The sequence below is a fragment of the Notamacropus eugenii genome, chromosome 6 (genome assembly GCF_028372415.1).
Source record: "Notamacropus eugenii isolate mMacEug1 chromosome 6, mMacEug1.pri_v2, whole genome shotgun sequence".
NCBI classification, from domain to species: Eukaryota; Metazoa; Chordata; class Mammalia; order Diprotodontia; family Macropodidae; genus Notamacropus; species Notamacropus eugenii.
In genome coordinates, this window is record NC_092877.1 from 116,115,229 (window position 1) to 116,142,705 (window position 27,477).

Below are 27,477 nucleotides of genomic sequence, written 5' to 3' on the forward strand. Positions count from 1 at the left end.
TCATGCAAAACATATTTCCATATTAGTCATGTTGTTGAAGACAAAGTTTTAAGGGAAAATACACACACACAGAGGTACATATACACACAATAAAGAAAGTAAAAATGGTATACTTCAATCTACATTCAGATTCCATCAATTTTTTCTCTGAAAGTGGATAAGCACTTTTCACAATGAGTTATTTGAAATTGTCTTACATCATTGTATTGTTGAGAATAGCTATCATTCACAGATCGTCATCATACAGTATTGCTGTTACTTTCTGCAGCATTCTCCTGGTTCTGTTCACTTCATTTTACATTAGTTCATCTACATCTTTCTAGGTCTTTCTGAAATCAGCCTGCTCAGCATAGTAATATTCTATTATAATCATATACCACAACTTGTTCAGTCATTCTCTAATTGATGGGCAGCCTCTCAATTTCCAGGTTTTTGCCACTGCAAAAAATGAGGTGTTGCAAATATACTTGAATGAATAGGCCCCTCTTCCCCTACCCACTCCCTTTTCCATCTCTTTGGAATACAAACTTAGTAGAAGTATTGCTGAGTCAAAGGACACACTTTTAGAGAGCCCTTTGGGCATAGTTCCAAATTGCTCTCCAGAATGGTTGGATAATTTCACAACTCCACCAACAGTGAATGTGTCCAAATTTTCTAGCATTCCCTCCAATATTTATTGTTTTCCTTTTCCATAATATCAGTCAATCAGATAGGTCTGAGGTGGTTCCTCAAATTAAGTTTCATTTCTCTAGTCAATAATGATTTAGAGCATTTTTTTTCATATTACTATAAATAGCTTTGATTTCTTTATCTAAAAATACACTGTTTATGTCCTTTATCCATTTTTAAATTGGAAGATGGCTTGTATTCTTGTAAATTTACATTAGTTCTCTATATGTTTGAGAAATGAGACCTTTATCAAAGATTCTTGCTATAAAAAAAATGTTTCCCATCTTTTGCTTTCCTTCTAATCTTGATCTCATTTTTAAATTTCATATAATTGAAATTATCCATTTTACATCTCATAATGATCTCTTATATGCTCAGAAATTTTTCCCTTCTCCAAAGATTTGACAGATAAACTAATGATATATGATATGAGAAACTAGGAATAGACCAACATCTTGCATTATATACCAAGAAAGGTCAAAATGAATACATGATTGAGAAATAAAGGGTATTATCACAAGCAAATTATGAGAGCAAGGAATAGTTTACCTGTCATATCTATGGAGAAGGGAGAATATATGACCAAATAAGAGATAGGGAGCATTATGAAATGGAAAATAGACAATTTTGTTTACATTAAATTAAACTCCTGGGCATATTTATAGGTTTCTTATGCTAAGATGTTACGACTATGTAGCAGGTAAAGAGTTAACTTTGGAGTCAAGACAACTTCAATTTCTACCTCTAATCCAAATGGGCCAAGTCATTTTGGGCAAGTCACTTAGCTTCTCAGAATAACCACAATTTCTCCTCTCCAATTGTCTAAGGTTGGAAATTCGAGATAAATGTTGAACTGTATTTATAGGTGAACATTCTGACCAGGAACTCCCAGAAATTACAGTTATAGTGTTTTTTTTTTAAACCTTATTACAAGCCATAGAAGCCACAGATGAAAGAAAATGTCCAGGGACAGTATTGAGTAACCAAATTCTGTTCAGGTATCTCTGCTTACTTCTTTGGCAATGGGTAGAATTTCTGGATACCTGCCACCTCCAAATCAGGGCAGCCCACATTTCTATGTTATTGACCATGGTTTGTTGTTGTTTTTAAAAAGAGATTGAATTCCCATATTTCTTCTCAGGTGTTATAAGGGGAAGCAATGTCTAACAGGTTGCCACATTACTTATCTGAAGGATTATGAAATATAGTTGAATTCAATGTATATATTCCATTTAAGTTACCACAACTTTGTAGTGCCACTACCCCAATGAGCTATTCTTTTATTTTTTTTCTTCTTCATCTTTTTGTCTTCCTCCTCTTTCTATTCTTCTCTGGGATTCTGCATTCCAAATACACCACACATTAACCATAGAACATTGACAGGTCAGTTGATCAACCTAAGCTTCAGTTGCCTTGTCCATTATAAAACAGAGATAAAAAATACAATAATATTGTTTACAAAAGATGTTTATAAGTTCCATTTCAACTTGAAAGTCTATATTTCAATGATTTCTCTTCCACCGTTCTCAAAGTTTCTTAATGAAACAGCTACATATTCAAATAAATAAGTTTTTTGTGACCTAGGCTGGTAACCTAGCTATCCATATTACTCTAATTTTATGAGGAATTTTAAGAAGTGTGGGAAGTGGTAAGACATACATGATCCCACCACCTCAGCTATATCAATCAGCTACCATTCAGGCAAAAAAAAGGCATAGCAGAACTAAAAGCACATCTTCCCACTGCCATCATTGTAGGCCACACTGGTTTCCTAGTAGTGTGTAAAAAGAGAAAGTGGTAGCTCATTTTTTTCCATCTTTTCTAGTCTAATGGAAATGTCTTCTTGCAAATGATACAGTATAAATCAATTGTTTATATATTAAATTTAGATGTCTATAATTCAGAGAGTAGCTATGGTTTAAATAACAGCATAGATAATTATGGCAGGTAAAATGCTTTGCTATAAACCTATCTTAATATACAATTCACTTTTTTTTCTTCCTCTGATTTCTGCTCCATATTATTAAGCACTTATTTCACTTTTTATCTCCACAGGAATAGTACTGACAGAAGAAACATCCAGAATCAGGGTTGGCAGAGTGATGGAGAGGACATAAACAGTTATGCTTAATGCATTTGATGTTCCCCAAGTCAGACCTGAAGATTAAACGTACTGAAAATTGATTATGATAAATTGGTGATGGTTACAGCAGGTTTTGTAGATGAACTCCATGAAGGAAATGAATGATCTCAGAGTTATTCATTTAAAATGTATCAGTAGATGATCTCAGTGAAAATGAATGATCATTTTACCAAATGAAAGAAGAAATATACTGAAGAAGGAAAGTAGTGACTCTTATTACATGTCTCTTTACTGAATTACTTAATCATTGCAAAATAAAAGAAGGAAGATAAGTTAAAAGTTTTGATTTCTCAAATTATTTTTAGAGTGTCATTTTAGCTTAATATGTATTTAAGTGGAGAGGTCTTCATTAATGTAATGTGGTTATAGTAACATTTCAGGTTATAACTATACAAATACATGAAGAAAATATATTTTCCAGAAAATTCAGTATATAAGTAAATTACATGTAAGTGCATAATACTGATTTTAAAGAGATAGCTGTAACAATTTTAAACTCAAATACTGAAAAAACCAACTAAGATTTTCATTTAAATTACTGCACATTACTGATGTGACATTAGAAAAAATCGTTTTATTCCTCTATCTTAATTTCCCCATCTACAATGATGAAATTGAAATTAAATTATCTATTATCCAAATAAAAAATACATTTGTGCAAAATCTTCCCTTCCTTCCTTTCTTTCTCTTCTTTCCTTCCTTCCTTCCTCCCTCCCTTCCTCCCTCCCCTTCTTCATTTCTTCCATACTTCCTTTCTATTTTTTTAACACAAATTTATGTTCAAGGTAGTGAAATCTATAAACAACATGAGGAGAGAGATCATGTGGTCATTAAGATCAACTACAAAATGACTCAGAAAAAAAATATAACTCTGTAACTATGTCTAGCTAGTTAGAGAGCTAGATGGTAGCTCTACCTCTCCATCTACACATAAAAAACATGATAAATTCTTCCTAATTCTAAACACCTTATGTAGCAGACTTGCTTAGTGTTCTTGTTTTAAATTTCATGGATCCTTTTGAAAGTCTGATGGAGCCCATGGCACCCTCTCCGAAAAATGTTTTCAAAAATAAAAAAAAGCTACATTGAACTGCAAAAGAAACTAATTATTTTGAAATAAAGATATATTTTTTTTTCCCATCTGAGTTCATAGAGTCGCTGAAATCTATCCATTCACCCCAAAGGAGTCCATGAAACCGAGGTGAGGAACCCTCGTCTAGAGAATGTTATTGGAAACTAAAATAATGATTTTCATTTGTGACAAGTATTCTGTGAAAACCTCCTAGAAAAATCACCAAAGAGTGAAGAGGGATTTCTTCATTTTTTTGTTGCTCTTTATTACGGAAATAAAACAAATAATCCAAGAGAAGGGTCCACAGATGCCACCAACATCAGAATACCTGATACCTTTAAAAATTATTATTTTTCAGTTGTGTTGAATCCAGCTTTGCAATAAACTAGCAAAACTAATTTACATTGACTCATTTTCTGTAACTGACATAAGAACATGCTAGAAACAGCATGGAAAAGTTTAAGAAGAAATTTGCAGTAAATTTGCAAACACAACATACAGAAAGGTAGCATTTTAAACATTAAAAAGAGAAGAAAAAATTTCCTGGAAGTCTTATGCCCATATCAATCAGGATAGCCAGATTGCAATTTTCTCAAAGTTATTACTTATGGTAAAATCTAGATTTTGTAGTACTATTGAATAGAATATAATCAATGAATAATGCACTAATGAATTTTTTCAAAGAGCATAAGAAAAATTTATTTTTCCTAATCTTACTGTGAATTGAATTAGACCTGAGTTCAAATTCTAGCTCAGACCCTTATTTAGCTGTCACCCCGAGTAAGTCACTTAACTTTTTTGTTTCAATTTCCTCACCTAGAATATGAGATTAAAAAAAAAAATTCATGGTTGTGTGTAGATCTAACAAGATAATATATGCAAATTACTTTATAAACTTTAAAGAGGTATATATATGCAGTTATCATTATTATTATTAATGTTTTATACTCAGAGGAAGAATCAGAGATATTTGTCCTGTTATAGATACCTGAAATTTTATTAATATTTGGGAATATCTTTATCTATTTTATGAAATCTAAATATATATATATATTTAATTGTAATTACTTATTCTTACTCTGGAATGTTATTTTCTTAATTATTCACCAATTCCAAGTTTGGTTATTATTAGAAAGTGATTGAGAATGTTCATTTGGCATAATAGCTTGGTGGCATATTTTTATTGAATATAAAGTATTCTTCCTAAGAAAAGGAATTTTAGAATCATCTAGTTATGTATTATAAAGAAGAAATTGAGTTAAATTAGCTATAGAGAGCTGGTGAGTTACACAATTCATTAAAAAAAAGATGGAATTTCAGATATGACTATCACTTGAGCATTCAGCTCAGGCTAGGAAGGAGACTGTAAGAGGTTTCATTTATTGAATTTAATGTTTTTTAAACCAAAATTGCATCCTAATTCTAAGGACTTCTTCAGTACAATAACATAGTGTGGAAACTGGAATTGATTCTTGACTTCTGAAATAGCTGCCTTCTTCGAAACACTGTAACATGAGTTGATCTTGAACATAGATATGAAACGGTTTTTCTATTCACTCCTCTGTCTTAAAACCCTCCATTGATGAGGATGAAAAGTACAAGAAACTAATTCAAAATATGATATTGAATATTTTCATCTTAAAATTATCCTTAAAAAGAGCACATAATTACTCATGGAAATCTCATGCCCAGTAGACAAGGGATTGCTCATGGAGAGGGGAATGTTTGGATTCAAGGTCTGAATTTCCACACTGAGAATTAAGTATATTAATTACCCTTTCTGATAAAATTGCAGATCCAAACATGCACATTTTTTTTGTGTGTGTATGTGTTTACACGCATGTATATGTTTTATATGTATATATATACACATACATATACACACACTCATATATATGTATATATACATATTATTTGTGCTTTTCCTCTTTTATAGAACACAGTGACATGTTCTAAAAACCTTTAAAAGAGGCATATGTAGAGTCAGGTTATAATTAGAGTGAGGATAAACATTATACTATTTTAACATATATTTTTATTTCTTTCTTGAGGGTAATTTTTAAAAGATGTAATGTAGGCATTTTTATTAATTACGTTCTATTTATTATAAGTTCCCTATCATTTCTTGAAATACTAAAACAATATATTATACGTCAGATAATTATTTAGCTAAATTCTGGTCTTTTAAAACGCATCTTTAATGTTTTTTGGTCCTTACGTTTAGGGATAGTGTTTTATTTCATTCATAACGAAACCCTCAAGTTTCAGTGTTTAAAGGATTCTTCAACTGTTAGAAGAACAAGTCAGAGATTTTATCTATTGTTTTATATCAGACCTCTGGGCATAAAGTAATCACACAGAAATTTGCTGTCTAGTGTGTCCTGATGGAGGCAACTACAGAAAGAAGCATTTGGATCTCTGAAGGAAGAAACGCACAGCTGATCCCTACTGTATCAAACAATGGCAGCAGTATTATATAGCACCCCCTGAAAAAGTACAAGCAGAAAAGAAAACGTCTGTTGCTCTGACATCCCTGTGTTCAACTTTTAAGGTCAAAGAGAGTTATGGGCAGTAATTTCAAGTTATTGCTGCTGGAGACATCTCATAGATAGTATATTAAATGAGATGATCTCTTCAAAGGTAAAATACATACTTCAGTTGCAGCTGGGAATCACTTGTAATGTCAGTGCAGGTGAGGAGCCAGTATTAATCTTTCAGGAAAGTGGATTTTAGGATGGACGGAAGTGATCATGACCGTGATTAGCTAAAACTCTGATTCATCAGCAGGGGTTAATAGTGTTAGCATATATACTCCTTTTATCAAGTTGCAGATGTCTGTGCATCACATATGTGACAGCACCTCACAAAGATCACATTCAATTAGAAGGTCTCTGAAATGGTAATGGATTGCCAAAGGATAGAATTGATGGAAAGGTGGGAGAGAGGACTGTTAATCCTGCTTAGTGTACCAGCATTTTTGTTTGTTACTAGATTTCTATTTAACATGGAGTGAAATGTTTGGTTTATGATCTTTTTTGCTCTTTCCTCTTTTCTATCACCCTACTTACTACCCCAGAAAGGTAAAATCAGGTTGGTGAGCAGGCAGTGAAATGAATTTTCCAGGAATCATATAGCAAAAATGATAGAGGAGAAGTTAGAAAATTATAGAGTAGACTCCCTGGAGATGAGAAGTTAAATATAAATGTCCAGGGCATCCTGGTAGATGATAATAAGGATGGGGGTGGGGCTAAACTAATTTAAAAATAAAAGAACAAAAATAATTTTTAAAAGCCTGTTGTATGTGATTTTGTAGCTCACACAATGTATTTAAATAGTTACAGTACAAACTTAATTATTGAAACATCTAAAGTTTAGAGATTTATTATATTGACAAGGTATCAAGAAGGATTTAGTATACAGAAATTTCCACGTATTTGCATGAAGCCAGGTCAGGAAAGTTCTGTTGTCCATTTACTAGATTGTATAAACAATATTGTTAAACACAACCTTTTATTAAAGAGGTAATCATTACTCAGATGTATAGAATGAAAGCCACAAATGGGCAAAATCATTGGAGCTATGTCACAGAACAGTGAATCTGGAGGACATCCAATTGAGCGGACACTGACAACACACAGTCGTGTGGCATCATGGCCAAAACCAGATAGTACCAGTTATCAAGGAAGTTTTCAAACTACTAGTAATCTGGTACCAGTATCCTACAGACTCAGTTACTCCTCCTGATTAGGAGGGTTCTTGTATTTTATAGCACTTGTCTGGAGGAAAAACATACATTTACACCTGCGAATATAATCAGATAATCTCAGAGTTGGAAAGAATACCCAAAGTCATATGGTCTAATTTATATCTATACAAGAACTCCCTCTCTAACATGCCCAGTAACTGTTTATCCAACTTTTTCTTCAATACCTCAAAATGGGGCAACCTGCTGTCTCCCAAAGCAGCCCATTTGTTTTTCAATAATTGCAATTGTTAGTAAGGTCTTACTTGTTGAAATGAAATTTTATGTGTATTTACTAAAAAAATTTTGGGGAATAAAAAGCAACCAGTTAATTCTAGTCGTAAATTAGGTTAAATTTAACTTAGAAAAAATGAATTGTAGATAATTAAGGAAATCATTAAGATAATTGTACACTGAATCAAGAAAAAAATTAAATATAAGGGGACAAAACTGAGTTTTCTACTTAAATTTAGTAGATAATGAATATCCAGCGCACATGTACAACTCCTTTGGAATAGCATGTAAATAGCATGCAGGGATGAACATAGGAATTTTGTGTTTTGAAAGCTAAAGTGAGAAACAATATGGGTGGATGAAAGACCTTTGAAATATAATTGTAACTAGAAAAAAATGCAAATGTTAAACCTACTGTTGAATTCCCCCAGGGAGCGGACATGATATTATACTATACTACATTATACTATAGTACATCATACTATGCTATGTTATCATTCAGCTGCTGAGTTCTACTTGTTCATAGGGTTTTCTTGGCAGAGATATTGGAGTGATTTGGTGTTTCCTTCTCTAGCTCATTTTACAGATGAAGAAACTGAGGCAAATAGAGGTTAAGTGACTTGCCTAGGATCACATAGCTAGTAAGTGTCGAAGGCTGAATTTGAATTTCAAATCTTCCTGTGAGTACGCTATCTACTTTGCCACCTATTTGCCCCATACTATACTATACTACATTACACTATACTATTCCATTATATACCATACCATACTGTGCCATACTATACTGTATCATAGAATAACATACCATTTTATACTATACTATACTATACTATACTATACTATACTATACTATACTATACTATACTATACTATACTATACTATACTATACTATACTATACTATACTATACTGTACTGTACTATTCTGTACTATACTATACCAGGAAATGATACTACTCTAATATTAATCATGTTTAGGAAAAGTATCTAATGAGCATGTATTGATATATTTTTCATAACAATCATCAGCATTGTTTATAACAATTCAATAATATAGATGGATACATTATTCTTTATATTCTAAATATAAGACACAGAAGAAATACCAAGTACTAAGTAGTAAAATTACTTCTCTAAAGGCATATTTTCCCTTTTAACATATCTTGCAATGTTTAATTACTTAGAATCTTACAAGCCTTCAAGTTAACTTAAATTATTACAATGTGATATATAGAGTATATTTAACCACCTCCTGGAAAGAGAAAATTTCCTCTACCACCCAGACATGTTATCAGTAGCATAAAGTCCCCTTACTTTTTCAATCCCACTTGGATGATCAGAAAGGGAAGCAAGATGTTAGAGAGTATCTTGCCTTATTCTCATATTAAATAGACAATTAATGCTTGTTAAAGAAATGGAAAATCTAATAGCTTTCAGAGGATGAAATGCTATTGACATAATAAGGTACTGGAGTTCTTCAAAGGTAGCAGTACCTACACACATGCACACACACACACACACACACACATACACACATACACAAACTGCTACAGCAGGTAATATAACTGAAATATCAGAAGGTGTGAGCAATATCATTCTTAGGATAGCCATTGTAAGAATTCAAGAGCAAATTGAGACTCATTGTGGGACACGAGTGATATAAGCAACAGGCCGTTGTGAAAATGTAGGAGAAACCCACATATTTCATAAAGATCTGTGTATCCTACAGATTTCAAATAAGGGAACCTCCCTGTATTCCATGAATGGCTTATTAGTCCTTAGACAATTCCAATGAAATAATGAAAGGTTCATAAAAGTTATAGCTCTGGCTCAACTTCTCTGATTTAAAAATATGTCAGATGGAAAGGTTTCCTTTTGGAAAATTGATGGAGTTTTAATGGTACTTGTATCTCTTTCTCAAGTATATACAGAATCATCTTCTACACTTAAAGCATGGGAACATCCCTAGAGGCAAAAGGACTGAAGACTGAAGTGGAAATAATAAAAAATAAAAGGGTATGTACATAGGGAAGTGGGGCTATTATAATGGAAAGATCACTGGATGTGATTGAACTTCTAGGTTTAAGTAACTACTCCTCCACTTGGTAGCCATGTGACTTTAGGATAAACCCTCTAATTCTTGAGCCTTTGCTTTGTCATTATGTAAATTCAGGATGATATTTGCATTACTGAGAGGCAGTATGGTTTAGTTGATGTAGAAGTAACCTCAAAGTCAGGATCACCTAGGTGTTAAGTTTTCTGATATATACTGGCAAATCATTTAAACTGTCATTAAATCCACCCCTAAATGAGACTTTCTACTGCAGAAAGGATTCTGATCTGCATTGGTAGCAGAAATTTCCTCACTCTGGAGTTCCCTCTACCAATAAAATCACAGGTTTAGTCTCTGTCTATATTTACCTTACTTACTTCACAAGTTTTTGTTTGGTCCAAACTTGTGTAATTATTGGTCTATAGAAATCAAATGTGGCAATTCTTTCCACAGATGCATATTTGCTACCCCTCAGTAATTTAGAGTCTAAATGAGTAAACCAGGGCAACTAATGGACTATGATATCCTGTGGTCTAATAGCTTATCAGAAATAGTATTTGAACTTAGTTCTTCCTAACTCCAAGGTTAGCTATCACTCCAGTGAATTCTTTTACCCTACAGGGTTGATCAGAGGGAAAAGCTTTGTGAACTATAAAGTGCCATATAAATATTAACTGCTATTATCACAGATTTGGAGGACATCCATCACCTTAAAGAGGGACTTCAGTTGAGCCCTGAGGATAGTCTTGTCCTTAAGGATCCTAAGAGGAGTATAATAGGTGAGGGAAATATATCATAGCACCAAAACTAAAAGAGTGCTGATTTTTCTGTCTATAATTACTGCTCAGGAAAGGTCTTTGAAGGAAACATATTATATTATATCAAAGAGAGGGCAGGTTAGTTGGGTAAAGTCCACATTAATATCCCTTAATGAAGAAGCTCTGACATAGGGAAGGCTAATTTTAGTACTTTCTTCACAAAGTAAGACATATGAGGTTGTGGCAGCTCTGTAGTTGTGTGGAATTTCAGTTTCTATGTGTGTAATAAATAGAAGTGAGGTGGAGAGCAGAAAATGGTAAAAAAAAAAAAAAAGATTCTTTCTGGAATGGAAGAAAATGGCTAGACTATTGGGTCCATGCTTTTTCTATACAAAGGTAATTCCACCCAAAATTGGAACCTGGCAATTGGCAGCAGGAAGACAATGGTTGTTCTGGGGAAAGAATTTCAAATGCAGTAGTTTCTGGCCCTAGAAATATTTCAGAATTGAATGGAAATTGCTGAAAGAAATGTTGAACAGATTGATCTTAGAAAAAAACATGGAAAGACTTGCATGAAAGAATGAAGAGAGAACTGAACAGAAGCAAGGGAATATTGTATATGGTAATAGCAGAATTATTAAAAGAATGATTGTGAAAAACTAAGTTATTCTGTGTATTATAAATGCAAAATCAGTTACAAGGGACTGATGAAGGAAGATGGTATCCACCTTCAGAGAAAGAACTGCTAAATAGAAGTGCACATTGTAAGGTTTTATATATAAACATAGAAGCATACAAACATACACACACACACACATATGACATTTTAAAAATTAAAGTGCAGCAAAAATTAATTTAATTTAAAAAATAATTGAAGGGAAAGGGAGATATTCCTATTACTCACAAGAATTTCAAATTGTAAAGAGAGTGGTAGTCAAAGACTTTTCTACTCCATCCAAGACAAGTTTATTACTTTAAAATGTATGCAGTAGAAAATAATTACATAATTCAATGCAATGCCTAATAATTTATGCGTTTAAAGAGTAAAAAAAAGAAAAGAAATAGTCACTGACATCAATAATCTTATATTCTAGGAGGGACATGTCATGTGTATAGATAAGATTAAGTACGTATATGGTAATATAAAGGAATTTCAAGACATAGAAAGCACCAATGCCGGGAGGTATTAGGAAAGGACTTATGTAGTACATCACACTTTAGGTAGTATGGCAAGTTAGGAGAGTGATTTTAAGGTCAAGATTATGATTACAGGTGAATATTGAATTGAAAATAATCGTGGAGTGACATGATCAGAAAAAAGTTCATGGAAAAATGATCTTAGCAGAAAAAAAATTATTGGACATGAGAAAGAGGCAGTTGTCTGACTTGTCTGAGAAACTGCTGGTTTTCATATGGTGGCTGACCTCTCTCTTCCCAACAATTGAGAAACAGAAATATGAATAATTTTTAATAGCCTCGTCCATAAGACCAAAGGAAGATAATGGATGAAGAAATAATCCAGAGATATTGGTGGGCTGAACTCTGAACTCTGTAACCCAATAGGAAGAGCTGATATCAACAGAAAATGCCTTGTCCAGGAGCTGGGAGAGGCAAGAAGCAAATAAGAGTGACTCACCATAATACTCTGTAGACTTAAAAAGAATAAGCCTTTTTGGACTATTGCAAGAAGGAGGAGAACACAAATCATCCCAGTAAACTTACCATATAAAGCATGGACAGTGGAGAGAAAGAAAGGCAAGAGGCTTAACATTAAAAAGTAATGTAATTGAGGCCTTGCAAAATCAAATTCTGAGACAGATTCCTAGTGATTAAGATGATTAATCTGTTCCTCTGGGAGAAAAGATGACTGCCATATGCTGGAGAAGGGGAGACAGATAAAAGATATTAGTAAAACAGAGTTGAGTATATCAGGGCATTTGCTACAGAAGAATCATATGTGGGGAGCCATAAAGCAAGGCTAAATAGCATTGTCAGCAAGGGGACTGATGATGGTTGCTGTAATAGAACAGGGTAAGCTTGGGAGCAGCAATGGTGGCAAGACTGATTACACCTAATAGGAATTAAAGAAAATTCAACAAAGCAGTAGAGGAGGACAGGAGATGAGATATTGATGTGGATCCGTAGGAAGCAATCAACAGAGTGCAGACAGAGGAACTATGGAAAGGAGTTTTGAAGGGGAAGTACCAACCCTCACTGAGTTGCCATCCAGTACAATATCATAATTCATGAAGACAATATAAGTCTCTGGGGGAAAGTTGGTTTCCATGGGCACAGATGTGAATTCTGTATGTTCTTGTCAGCCTATATTCTCTATTCCTCCAACATTTATGTCTATCAGATATTCAATAAGCATTTCATTGGTTTTTATTGAAGCCTTTGATTAATATGCTTAATAGAAGAATGGCAGGTAGTTCATTCTTTTTTTTACTTTTACTTTGAATATGGTGACTTTGTGGATGGTATACAGCACAGGGTCCTATAATTTTGCCCATCTACTATGAGGCATGCCTGTGAACTTCCAATTCAGCTCAGGTATGACTTCAGTACACTAGTGGAAGCAGGGATATTGTTTTGGGCAGCACCTTATCATGCCATAATTTGCCAGAGGGGTCAGTAGGTAGAAGATAGCAGTCTTCTGGGAGCAGTAATATCATGGTCTGTGGTCGTGATTCCTTCCACAATGCCAAAGTTGCCAGAAATGACTTTTGCCAAGAGGGCCAAGCAAAAGGTAGTACAGGAGGAATTATTGACAACCTTAAGGGAATTATTGCATTTCATCATCAAGAACATAGGGGCATCAGCAGAAGGTACAGAGGGTAATAACATACTTAACTCCACCTTTCAAGTAAGTTACAGTCTCTTCCATAGGGAGAAGTAAACCAGTGGATTCTACTATATATTTATCTGTTTAATTTTGATGGGACCAAAATTTTGGAAGAAAGTAATGGCTTTTCCATTGATGATCAGTTTTCCATTTCCTGCCTTTAATAATGCCCTTGAACTTGCCATGTGGAAACAATGGAACAAGTAAACTATGTAGCTGAGATCAATGAAGACCTCATTGTTGGTCACAACATCTACTCTCCACAAGGTGAATGCAGCTCTGATCATCAGACCCCCAATAAAACCTATTCCATTGACTTCATTATCTTGTCTCAGGGATCCAGTTGTAGCAGTGGATCCTAGCAATGAGCTTAGGAGAAGTTTCAGAAACCCTACTGCTTTCCAGAGAGAACTCCTCATAGCCCTAGACTGAACCATTAATGGCCTTTCTTTGGATATATTCCAGTCCAACCCTACAAGCATTTATTAAGTGTTTGTTATTCGTAAAGACAATTTGCTAGGTTCTAGACACATGAGAAGGAAAATTCCCTCCACCCCTATAATAAAGAATATGTTCTTTTGTGTCCAGATAAATTACCTTATTTATTTTTAACAATTATATCATGAAAGACTATGTCAAATACTTTGCTGGAATACAGATGGTCTATCATTATGGCATTTTGATGATTTCTTGGTATAGACACCCTGTTAAAGGAAAAGAATTGACAATCTGGAATTATTTGTTCCTGAAGGATCTATGCTAGCTTTTAGTGCCTATCTCTTCTCTTTCTAAGTACTTCTACTCCACCTGTTTAATAATTCATTCTAGAGTTTTATGTGTAATTGGTACCTGGCACATTCATATCAATGATGTTTATTAAGTAATGTCAATCCAAAAAAACATTTCAAATTACATCCTAACATTCTTTCAGTACTCTGGGATTTAGTTCTTCTGAGTTAAGTGTCTTAAAAAAAACACTTGAAGAAGCTGAAGAACTTGAAGAGTTAGATGCTTGCTTATTTAGTTTCAATTTTTTCAACCATTTTGTTCTAAACTTCCCAATTTGAAGATCCTTTGTCTTAAGCAGATTGAGCAAATGCAAAGCCTCCTGTCCCCACTAAGCAGGAGTCCACTTATTTCCTTGATCTTTTCTCCAACTTAATTTTAAAAAATCAATTTTATTTGAATTTACCAAAAGTGTCAGTTCATTCTGGGCATTAGCATTCCTGATCCTGTTCTTATAGGAAGAGACAATATCCTTTGAATAATGAACAAAACAAGTAAGTGGCTTGCAGACTTCAATAGTGTTAAACTAGTAACAGATGGGTTGCTAATGGGAGCCTCCATCTCTAAAGTATCAGAATTTTAGATTATGCAATAAGATAAATCCACTTTGGAATGAATAGTTATCAGAGTAGCACTTTATACTTTTCATTTTTAAATGTCTTACAAAAATAAAACCATAATTATTCTTCTAAATTTCCAAGGAAATGAATAAGATATTATTTGTCCGTGTCAATTAAAATAGTGAGAGTTACTTTCTAAAGTATTGTATTCTGGGACAGATTTGTGACTAAATTGATTCTACAACAATGAAAGAGAATAGGGTTTCATGTCTGACAAATACTTGTGTTATGAGTGAGTGTGTTTGTGTGTGTGTGTGTGTGTGTGTGTGTGTGTGTGTGTTGGCCTTAGTGCATATATAAATGTTTAGAACTTGCTATTAAATTTATAATAATTATGTAATATAATGACTTCTTCTTTGATTGACTCTCCATTTTCTTATTGCTACTTTACAAGGACATAAAATGCTCTTTATTGAATATAATCACCTTCATAATTAAGCAAAATCTTTTTATCATTATTTATTATTATGTACAAAGAATATTTTTGAGCAATCATACCAAATGATACCAGTCTGCTATCTGTTGTTCCCCAGACTTTGTTCATTGTTTCAATTTATTATTTCTACTTTAATCAACAACTTTTGCTAATCATGTATCACTTCTTCCTTCCTTCTTAATTTTTTTTCATTCTTTCCTCCCTCCCTTCTTTTACCCTCTTCTCCTTTTTCTCCCTTCTCTCTTTCTTCCCCCCCCCTTCCTATACACACACACACACACACGCACACACACACACACCAAAAAAAAAAATGATACAACTGTACATGTGTTCTTATGAGAACTGACTGGGAATATTGGGACCTTTGAGGTAGAGATAGGTTTCTCTTTGATTCTCTTAAAGGTTCTAACTTAGCACTGAATATAGTGTGAGTACTCTAAATAAGCTTATTCATTTTTTTACATTTCATTTTTGCTAACTTTTCAATAATAAGAACATATCTATCACTGCCTTAAGAAATGATAAGATAGAGAATGGAAATGTATAGGAATTTCATAGTGGATGTTTTCTTTGGGAAAGAGGATGTCTTAGAGATTCTTAATATGGAGGTCTATGAGTTTGTTTTTAATAATATTTTGATAAGTATATTTTAAAATATGTAACTTCCTTGGTAATTTTTTTATTTTACTTTATATATTTAATTACATTGTTATGAGAATGGGTTTTTAAGTTTCATAAGACTGCCAAAGGAGTTCATTAGATAAAAAAGGATAAGAACCTCTTGCCAAGACCATTTGGCCATGATTTCAGTGTCAGAATAAAGCAGCCAATTATCATCTACTTCAATTGAGCCTAAAGAAAGGCAGCATATTCTGTCAGAATAAATTATATTTTTAAAGTTTGCTTGACTTACAAGTAATGACTTGCAAATGAGTCCTGGAACTAGGTAATGATCATCCCATCTAGTTCCAACTACTCAATACCAGTTTTCTTTTTCATAGTCATTTTCTTCTTTTAAAATGCTTATTTTACTCAAATTCAGTTCTTTATACTAATTTTCTCTGACCTACTATGATTTAGTCTCAATACAGATTTTCCTTTGTATGTCAAATAAATTTGGAGAGACAGTTTGTAAAAATGGTTCACCAAAGATAGTGGTAACAATGAAGTCATATGCCATTCATATTGGTTTCCTTGTAGTTTGGTTCCCTCTTACTGGATGCTTTGTTGCCTGTTCTCATATTAATGATAAGAAGTTAATTCATAGATGATTTAGACTAATTAGATTATCATCTACTATAGTGCTTGCATGCTGTGACACCTTGTGCACTCATTTATTAATAACTATATAAATAGAAAATTGTTACTTTTACTCTACGTTCAAATTTCACTGTTGAAAGGAGCATGGATACTTTAATAACTCTGCTTCAATTAGCTTTGTCTCATCCAAATCTAGACACTAATTGAACAGGAAACTAAAATTACTCTCAATATTAAAGGAATTAATTAAGCAATTGAGAGAACAATTATAACTTGAAGATACATTTATCATTTCTGGCTTGGTACATGAATATTTCTTGCTTTGTTTTTTTTTTTTAACTTTCATATATCTGGAAATGTTCTGGGCATTTCTCATTCTTTCCTACTAATAGTACTTGAATTATTTTTATTCTTTAAATTCTGATGTTGGCTGACAATTTTTTATGGTTCCTTTAAAATAGCATACTCTAAAATAAATCCCACAGTTACATATGTTTAAATTCTGCATTTATATTTTTATTTTAATTCATGTATACCTTTGACATTGTTTATCATGTAAATTTGACATTTTCACCCTTGAAATTACTTGATATCTAAGTTTTTATTTCCCACTCTGATCATTTTCTGCTCAATAAATGCCTGTTCAAGAAATACCTGATGACAGATGGATTGCCATCCTTAGTTGTTACTCTGCTATTTATTCCCTTCTACTTACCTGCTTCACCTCATTTTCTAAGTTTGTTCTGTCGCTCAGACTTCTTCCTCATGTACTTGCCATTCCACTTATTGGCTTTCATGTACTCGCCATTCCACTTATTGGCTTTCTCTACAAATTTTCGCCATGGTCTCTGTTCCTCAAAGCTTGACTTAAGGATGGAAAATGCAATCATCTATCTATGATATAACTTGCATAAATGTCAAATACAGAAATCCTCACAAATGTATTATAACCATGTGAAACATTAATATATGCAAATCATTTTTATTCTAACTATTCACATTTGCAAAGTGCATATATCTGTGTGTATGTGTTGCCCACATTAGTTACATGTATGCAAACTCTCATAGTGAGGTTTAGTTATCTCTGGAACATTAAACACGTCCCTTCAAGGACAATTTATTTTGTGACAAGAGGGGAACAAGAAATTAGGGGCACAAAGCAGGCTGTTTTGTTTTCCTCAGAGAGAAAATTCTAGACTAGAAATATATTAGAGCCGCTATACCAGGGTTGGGGAACTTGTGACCTTGTGGCCACAAGGTCCTTAAGTGTGGCCCTTTGACTGAATCCAAACTTCACAGAACAAATCACACCCCTGTTGTGAATTTTGTTAGTCTATAGGAAATAATTTTTATTTTCAAGTCACTTTTCTTGGTGGCCATTCCTTAACAGGGAAGCAGTGGCCCAAGTTACATCCAAGGACTTGACTCTTTCCCAACAAATGTTAATTGCACAAAGACTTTCACAAATAGTTAATAACAAGGGAATCCAATTATTCAAGTTGAAAAGTTGAAAAGAAAAGTTATCCAGGCTAGAAAATGCCAGGGAAATTGCCAATACAAAAACTTGATGGACATTCCCACTGAGAAGGAGAGAGAGACAGAGAGAGAGAGAGAGAGAGAGAGAGAGAGAGAGAGAGAGAGGAAAATAAGAAGAGAAAGAAAAGTAGGCAAGAAAGGAGAGAGAGACAGATAGAGACAGAGAGACAGAGAACTTTTACTCCCTCGTCCTATGCCTCCCTGAAGAAAGCTTGTATTTTTCTCCTCTCAAAGCCAAAAAAAAAAAAAAAAAAAAGCCAAACAAATTTCATCTCCCAGGATCTCACTAATATCATCTTTCATACAGACATGAAAAATTATCTCTACCAGTGATAACTTTATGCATTTCTTAGATTTAAGCTCCAGGTTACACATTAAATTGTTCAGTCATTTTGTAGCCATTCCTGACTCTTTGTGACCCCATTTGAGATTTTCTTGGCAAAAATACCTGAATGATTAGCCATTTCCTTCTCCAGCTAATTTTACACATGAGGAACAAAGACAATCAGGGTTAAGTGACTCACCCCAGATCAGAGAGCTAGTAACTAGTATTTTGATGTCAAAATGTGATGTCTTCCCTTCCTAGTCACCACTTCCAAGTCTCTCTAGGGATTCCTTGTCCATTCATTTTTTTCTCTTATTTGTTAATAGGCAATGTGTATGGCATCTTTCCCTTTCTAATTTTCATACCAGGAATTATTTTATGAAGGTATTTTCACATTATTTAATGTAAAAAAATTATTTAAATTATATTTCATCCTCCTCCTCCTCCTCCTCCTCCTCCTCCTCCTCATCATCATCATCATCTATCACAATTTGTTTAGGTATTTCCCTATTGCTAAACATTTCATTTGCTTCCATTGTTCACTTTGCAAACACTTCTTCCATAAAAGTCTTTGAAAATATATTTCTCTTTTAAAATAAGATTCTCAGAGTATATCCCCAATAATTAAAATATTTTAATGGAGTACTATTGTTTCTTACTGTCATACTATATTATGTGGCATGATGTGAAAATGTTTTAAAATTATTCTATAAATCTACTATTCTACCACCAGTAAATAACTGTAGATATTTCATCATACTATGCTAACATTGAATGTTTTTGCTTTGAATTATTTCCTCCAAATTAATTAGTATAATGGCATACTTCAAAGTTGTCTTAATTTTTATCTCTTTGATTGTTATCAAATTTTATTACGTTTTCAAGTGATTATTCACCACTATGATTTCTTCATGAAAATTACTCATGAAACATAACAAAAATGGAGGATTAGGAAGGAGTAGTATAGCTCTGCTGTGTTTAGACAAAAAACAATGAGGGGAAACAATTTGAGTAGTAACTTAAAAAAGTAAAAGAGAAACAATAGTTTTCCAATGCTCTAGGCAAAGTTTAGCATAGAGAAATAGTCAAAATTCCAGGGCATATGGAAGAAGGATTGAGATAGGGATTCAGTTCACAGACATTTTCAGTCCTACAGATAGATACCTATGACAAGGAAATCAAACTGCATGTGAGAGGGATATTCTATTGGTCTGGACCTGCAAAGACTTCTAACTGGGAAGCTCCAACCAAGGAGAAGTCTGAAGTTAAATTAAAACTAAATACAAACTACGTCCAACAGCTTACAAAGCTTTAAACAAGAAAGCAGAAATCCAACTTTGTCCTAGCCCTAGCTCTTGTGGGCATTTTGCATGTGTTTATGTGCCTGACCTGTGAGGAGCACAAAGCTTAATATTTGAAAAAACAGTCACAACATGTCAGAGAATGCAGTCTGAGACCAAAAAAGGTCCCAACATTCCCTCTAGAATCTTGGTCTTACCATAAAGTCCTAATACCAGAAGTCATGCTGAAGTGATTATTTAAAAAAAAAAAAAAGAAACAAAATATGTAAAACTATTATGGATGCCCATGTCTTGTATGCCTAAGATACAATTTCAGAAGAAGAGAATGCAATGGTAAGGCAATTAGAAGATCTTCCCTGCCCCTTAATAGGCCCATGTGACCTGCTTTGAGCTCTAGTCCAGCCCACAGCCTGAGTCACATGGAGCTGATGGTAGGAGGAGGTTTCTGGTATCTGAGTAAATAGTTTGGTTTGGTCTTTGAGGCAAAGAGTTTATATTTTCTGAATTTACCCTGGAAATAAGCATGCATATCCATAGCAGCTGCCTTGGCTTTACAAAGCTTGAGTACAGCATTTACAAGAAAAAGAAAGCTCAGCTTGGTTATCAGATCAGCTAGAATTCCTAGAAAAAAATGAAGGAAGAGTTTGTTTATTTTTAAAATCTTGTTATAAATTAAGGTAAACCACTGGAGGAAATAATTAGAAGAGAAATGAAAATACTTAGACAAAATACGTATTAAGAAAACTACTTTGTACTAGACATGCAAAATCTTATACAAGTAATAGGTCCCCTCATATAAACCAATAGAACCTAATGTATGCATGAGAAAAAAAGAAATATTAAAACAAAAGGTCAAAAATAGGGAGAAATGGTCTTCATATAAGCTAATATTAACCTGGGTTGGGGGGTAACTAAGAAGAATTAGACAACCAGAATATCTTGCCTCTTCCACAAAAATAACCTAGATGCCTCATTTAAAAAAAAAATCAGGAATAAAAGTTTTAAAACTTCTAGATATGGAAGATAAAGTGAAAATAAAAGGAATCTATTGATCACTTCCTGAAAGAAGCCACAAACCAAAAACTCCTAGGAATAAAATACCCCAAATCTAGAAATTTTTTGTTAAAGAAAAAAATACAAGCATATAGAAAGAGTTCAAGTACTAGAGAGTTAGGGTTAGGATCATACCAAATTCATAGTTACTAGTATAATGAAAAAAGATATCTTGGAATGTGTGATTCTGAAAGGCAAAATATGTTTACGTTTAAGCATAATATTCATAGAAAATCTGAGTATAATCCAAGAGAGGAAAATTGTTATTTAACGAAATATAAGACTTCCTAATATTCCTTATGTGAAGACAAGAGTTGAATTACATTTTGAAATAAAAAAAAGATCAATCAAGAAAGGATAAAAATTCAAAAAGTTCTAATAATTGAAATAGGCAATGCAAAGGAAAAGTGTTTACATTCTAATAGGGAGAAAAGGAACACATGTCGCTTTAGACCCTTAATATTCTTGAGTCATTTTGTTAAGCTTTGATGAACTTAAATGAATAAATAAAAGGAAGGATGGAATAGATATTCTAAAGAATGAGGGAAAGAGAGGAAAATGATAACATCTAGATGAAAAAGCACAATACTATATAAACAAGAGCAAAGGGTTGTGGAGTGAGAAGCATTTGAATCTTGGTTCATTCTTAACTGGTTACAGGAGGGTAGAAGATACACAAAAATAAACACATGTAGATACACAAAGAGTATGTTCTAGAAATGCATGCAACTCGATAGGGAAACAAGAAATAACTGGGAAAAGTGAGAGAAGGAATAAAAGGGAGTACGGACACAAGGCAAGATTTGTCATTTGTAATCCAATCTACAACTTAGGAAGAATTGTGGAGGGAATTGAAAGAGAAAGAAACAAAGGGTAAGAACCTGTGATTGCAAAAAAGATATGGTAGAAACAGATTTCAATATGCAGAGATCAATGATGATCAATATACTTGTAACTCATTACCCTCTTCTTTTAAAAGGGAGGGATGGAAACAGAGAGGGAAAAGTTCATATTAATAAGATGATGGAAACATGCAATTCATATTCATAACTTCACTGTAAAAGTTATGGACTATTTTACAAAATGGAAGAATATTGAAAAATTTATTAGAGAGTGGATGATCAATATACTGTTTAAAAGAAATATTCTTAGGAGGTGGAGCAAAGATGGCAGGGAAAAAGCAGGAACTTACTTGAGCTCCCCCCAAATCCCTCCAAATACCTGAAAAAATGACTCTAAATAAATTCTAGAGCAGCAGAATCCACAAAATAGTCAACTGAAACAAATTTCTAGGCCTAGACAACCTAGAAGGTCGAGAGGAAAGGTCTGTTGCACCATTCTGAGAGAAGAGTGCCATCCAGCATGGGCCATGCCAGCACAAACAGGGCCAGATTTCTTTGCTGGCATTGAGGCAGGATTCTCTTGCTTTGCTCATGTTTTGATCTCTGTCACAATCCGGGGGTGGAGGTCCTGGGGTGAGAAGGAGCACTGGTGTGGTGAAACTTGTGGCCACAGAGGAGAGGGAATCCTTTTCACAGTTCCAAGGCAGAAAAAAGTGCTCAAATTCACTCACAGACCAGAGAAAAGGACCAGAGAGGAGCAAACATCTTTCTGTTGATAGTAGCACCTTGGAAGAGCTGAAAATTTATAGGTCCCAGAAGTATCTTTGAAAACAGCTGCTTAAAACCCCTGAAGCTTGGAATAGTACACTCTCACGTACACACCAGGGTTCTCCCTTGAGTTCTACCTTGACAAAGAGCTCAAAAGTCAAGTAATTGCTAGGGAAAATGAGCAAATAATGGGAAAAATCAGACTATAGAATCTGTCTTTGGTAACAAGGAATAACAAAACAAACAACCAGAAAAAGACAACAAAGTCAAAGTTCCTACATCCAAAGCCTCCAAGAAAAATATGAATTGGTCTCAGGGCATGGAAGAGCTCAAAAACTGATTTTGAAAATTAAATAAGAGAAGTAGAGGAAAAATTGTGAAGAGAAATGAGAACAGTGCAAGAAAATCTTGAAAAACAAGTCAACAGCTTGCTATAGAAGACCCAAAAACATATTGAAGAAAATAATACCTTAAAAAATAGGTTAACACATATGGCAAAAGAAGTCCAAAAAGCCAATAAGAAGAGGAATGCCTTAAAAAGAAGCATGGACCAGTGGAAAAAAAGGTCTAAAAATTCACTGAAAGAAATAATTTCTTAAAACATTAGAATGGAGCAAGTGGAAACTAATAACTTCATGAGAAATCAAGAAATTCTAAAACAAAAACAAAACAATGAAAAAGTACAAAATAATGTGAAATATGTCACTGGAAAAATAATTGAGCTGGAGAGACAATATAAAAGTTATTGAACTACCTGAAAACCACAATAAAAGAAGAACCTAGTGTTCATCTTTTGAGAAATTATCAAGGAAATCTTCCCTGATATTCTAGAAAAGAGGGTAAAATAGAAGTGGAAAGAATCCACTGATCACCTCTTGAAAGGAATCCCAAAAGGAAAACTATTATCAAAATTGTAGCCAAATGCCAGTGTTTCCAGGTTAAAAAGAAAATATTACAAGCAGTCAGAAAGAAACATTTCAAGTATTGGGGAAACACAATCAGGAAACAATATTTAGCAAATTCTATATTAAAGGATAACAGAGCTTGGAATATGATATTCTAGAGGTGAAAGGAGGTAGGATTAATAGCAAGAATCACCTACCCAGTAAAACAGTATAATACTTCAGGGGAAAAATAGAAATTCAATGAAGTGGAGTCCTTTTAAGCATTCTTAATGAAAAGAACAAGCTGAACAGAAAATTTGACTTTCAAATACAAGTATCTAGAGAAGCATGAAAAGGTCAGCAACCAATGACCTTGAGAAATGGGTGTTTGCAGTTAGCATATAAAAAGTCCCAGAATTCCTGAGTAGAATTGGAGCTGTCCAACAGGAAGTTACTTCTACAAACAGGAAGAACTGTTGCTTTCAGGAGGATTTTATAGCTAAAGAACTAAAAGAAACTCAAGCAGGTTTTCCCACTGTCAAAGTTGTTGGACTTCCACCAACGGGGAATACGCCTGGAGGTGTATTCCTTGGATCATTTCCTGGCCATGGAAGCAGTCAAGAATTGAGCATGTTATCTATCCCTTTCCCTGCTTTCTTTTTCCTCTGCTGCAACTAGTTTTCTGTTGTTAAAGACTCCAAAGACCATCTCCAATGATTGGGTCTGAGGTGTTTGGGGTCCCATCGCCAATTTCTGCAGTTTCCTCCAAATATCTGGGGCAGACTGATTAAAGAAATCATGTCAAGGATTGCTGTGCCTTTTAAAAGTCAGGGTTTAAATTTGCATATTTTTCAATGACTTCTATCAGCCTTGAAAAAATGCAGGGTTTTTCTTTTCTCCTTAAATAATTTCTCTAAATTTTTGAAAATGTATTTGCACTTGAAATGCAGTTATTAGGCATTCTAAAGGTAAATTACCCAAATGATCTCTCTTTCCCCTATCTTCACTCTTTAATAGTCCCATCCTATTTCGATAGTGGGAGCAGCAGTTGTTCCAGAGGGATATTTGAAACTAAATGTTCCCCAATTTTGTAAAAGACAACCCAAAGGTGATTTTTTGGGAAGTGAAAAGGATCAACCCTTTATGAGCATGCTGGCTAGAAGTAGCTTCCTCTGTAAAGGAGGATCTAGGACTAAGCCTCAAGAAGTAAACAAAACAAACCAAGACAATAAATAGCACAAAAAAGGTACCTTAAGTTTTCCTAATTTCCTAGCACTGAGAGAATTGAAAGAATAGGCCATGCACTTTCAATAGGGCACCTTTCCCTGTCTTCTGTACTTCAGAGAGTGTGCCCAAGTCCATGACCTCAAAAATAACCACTGGACCAAGAACCTCAAAGTGTCAGGCTGAGTGTGAGACATCCCCTTTCCTGTCTGACCTAATGAAACCTGAGAGATCAGGCCCAAAAAGAGCATCCACGGTGTTTGGAGGGTGTGAAAGGGATAAGAAGATGGGAGGCTTATGTAGCTTTCAGACTTGGCTGGAGTAGAACTTGAGATTGGCAGTATTCCTGGTCTCAGGGAACCATAAATGTTGATGTTAGGGGTGCTCACGACCCCAAAATACAGACACTTTGGGTCCTGCCCAAATAATTTCAACTCCTTTCAGCCAAAGACATACTTTATTAAAGATTCACCATATTTTGTAGACTCCTAAGAAGCCAAAGCATTTGCGATGCTTGTTTTCACAAGAGGGTCAGATAGAACCGGAGTTAGATTGATTCTGAGTTAACTTATCAATTTTTAAAAAGCTCCATTTACAAATACAGTTTCTTTAGTTTTTTAATTTGAATGAGTTTTATATTTTCTCACAAGCTTTTTCTGCACATAGTGAGATAATCATATAATTATATTTGGTTTTGTTTTTGATATGTTCAATTATGTCCATAGTTTAATTGATATTACACCAGTGTTTCATTTCTAGTACAAATTTGATCTAGTCATGCTGTGTATTTTTGCTAGATATTGCTGATATTCGCTTGCAAGTATTTATTCAAAAATTTTACATCAATGTTCATTAGAAAAAAAGAACTATAATCTTTTTTTGTTTGTTTTCTACCTCCTAATTTAGGCAACAGCTCTATATTTTTGTAGTGAAAGGAATTTATTAGGACTCCTTCTTTGCCTGTATTTCCAAATACTTTATATAGTTTTGGAATTATTTTTTTAAATGTTTGGTAGAACAGTACCAGCAATATTGCATGATGATTTAATATCAATAACTTGTCTATTCTCAGTAATACAATGATCCAAGACAATTCTGAAGGACTCATGATGAAACATCTGTCCATTTCCAGAAAATGAACTGGGGGTTGTGAAAGTAGATTGAAGATTCTTTTTCTTTACTTTAATTTTCTTTTGCTTTTGTCTGTGTTTTCTTTCACAGCCCGATTTAAGTGGAAATGAGTTTTACATGACTACATATATAGAACTTAAGTTCTTGCTTTGCCTTCTCAATGGGGAGAGGGATGGAGAAAATTTGGAATTCAAAAATTTAAAAAAAAATGTTAAAGTTGTTTTTACATGTGATTGGAAAAAATGAAATATTAAATTAAAAATGTGGTGGAATTCACTTGCAAATTCATCTGTTTCTAGAGTTTTTTCTTATAAATTTTCTTGATACCTTGTTCAGTTTCTTTTTTAAAGAAGGTGTTGTTTAAGTATTCTTTTCCCTCTTCTAATAATCTGAGCATTTACATTTTTATTTTTAAAATATTCATCTATTTCAGTTAGATTGTCAGATTTATTGGCACATAATTGGCAAAGTAGTCCCTAATAATTGAGTTAATTTATGGTGATCTTTTAAAAAAATTGATACTTATAATTTTTTTCCTTAAAGATGTTAACCAATAATTTATCTCTTTTATTGTGTTTTCATGAAACAAGCTCCTATTATTATTTATTAGTTCAATGATTTTTTTTCAGTTTTATTAATCTCTCCTTTAATGTCTGGGATTTCCAATTTGTTGCTGAATTAGGGATTTTCAGTTTTTATCTATTTTTAGTTGAATGCTCAATTTATTAATCTTTTCTTTTTCCAATTCATTCAAGTGTTTAGCAACATAAATGTTTCTTCTACTTCAACTATGGCTACATGCTATAAATTTTAGTAGAATATCTCATTGTTGTCATTCTGCTTAGTGAAATTGTTTATTATTTTCATTATTTGATCTTTGATTCACTCATTTGTTAGCATTATATTATTTTGTTTTCAATTAGTTTTTATTCTATGTTTTCAAAACCCTTTACTGAAAATAATTTTCATTAGATTATTGACTGAAAAGGATGTATTTAATATCTGTGTTTTTCTGCATTTGTCTGTGAAGTTTTTATGACCTTTGGCATATTCAGTTTTTGGTAGCTACCATGTACAACTGAGAAAAAGATACATTTCTTTCTATTTTTATTCAGTTTTCTGAAGTGATCTGTCATATTAAGTTTTTTAAAAAAATACTTATCTGTTTAACTTATTTCTTGTTTATTTTATTGTTAGATTTATGTAATTCTGAGGGGAGAAAGTTAAAGTTACCCACTTGCATAGTTTTCCGTTCTATGTTTTCCATTAACTCATTTAACATTTTTCTTAAGAATGTGGATGTTATGCCAAGTGGTATATATATGTCTAATATTGATTTGACTCCATTATCTATGGTACCTTAACCAAAATATAGGTTCCCTGCTTATCTCTCTCAATTAATTCCATTTTTTTAACTTTTATTTCATCTGAGATCATAATTATTCTGCAACTGACACATAATAGATTCTTCTTCACCTCTTATTTTTATTTTTTTATCTTTCTGCTTAATGTGCTTTTTTAAAACAACATATTTTTGGATTCTAATTTTTAATCTATTCTGATATCTACTTCCATTTTATGGATGTGTTCATTCCATTCACATTCTATGTGATTACTATGTATTTACCTCTATTCTATTTTTCTTTTCTCTCTCTCTCTCTCTCTCTCTCCTCTTCTCTCTCTCTCTCTCTCTCTCTCTCTCTCTCTCTCTCTCTCTCTCTCTGTCTCTCTCTCTCCCTCTCTCTCCGTCTCTCTCTGTCTCTGTCTCTCTCTGTCTCTGTTTCTCTCTCTCTCTC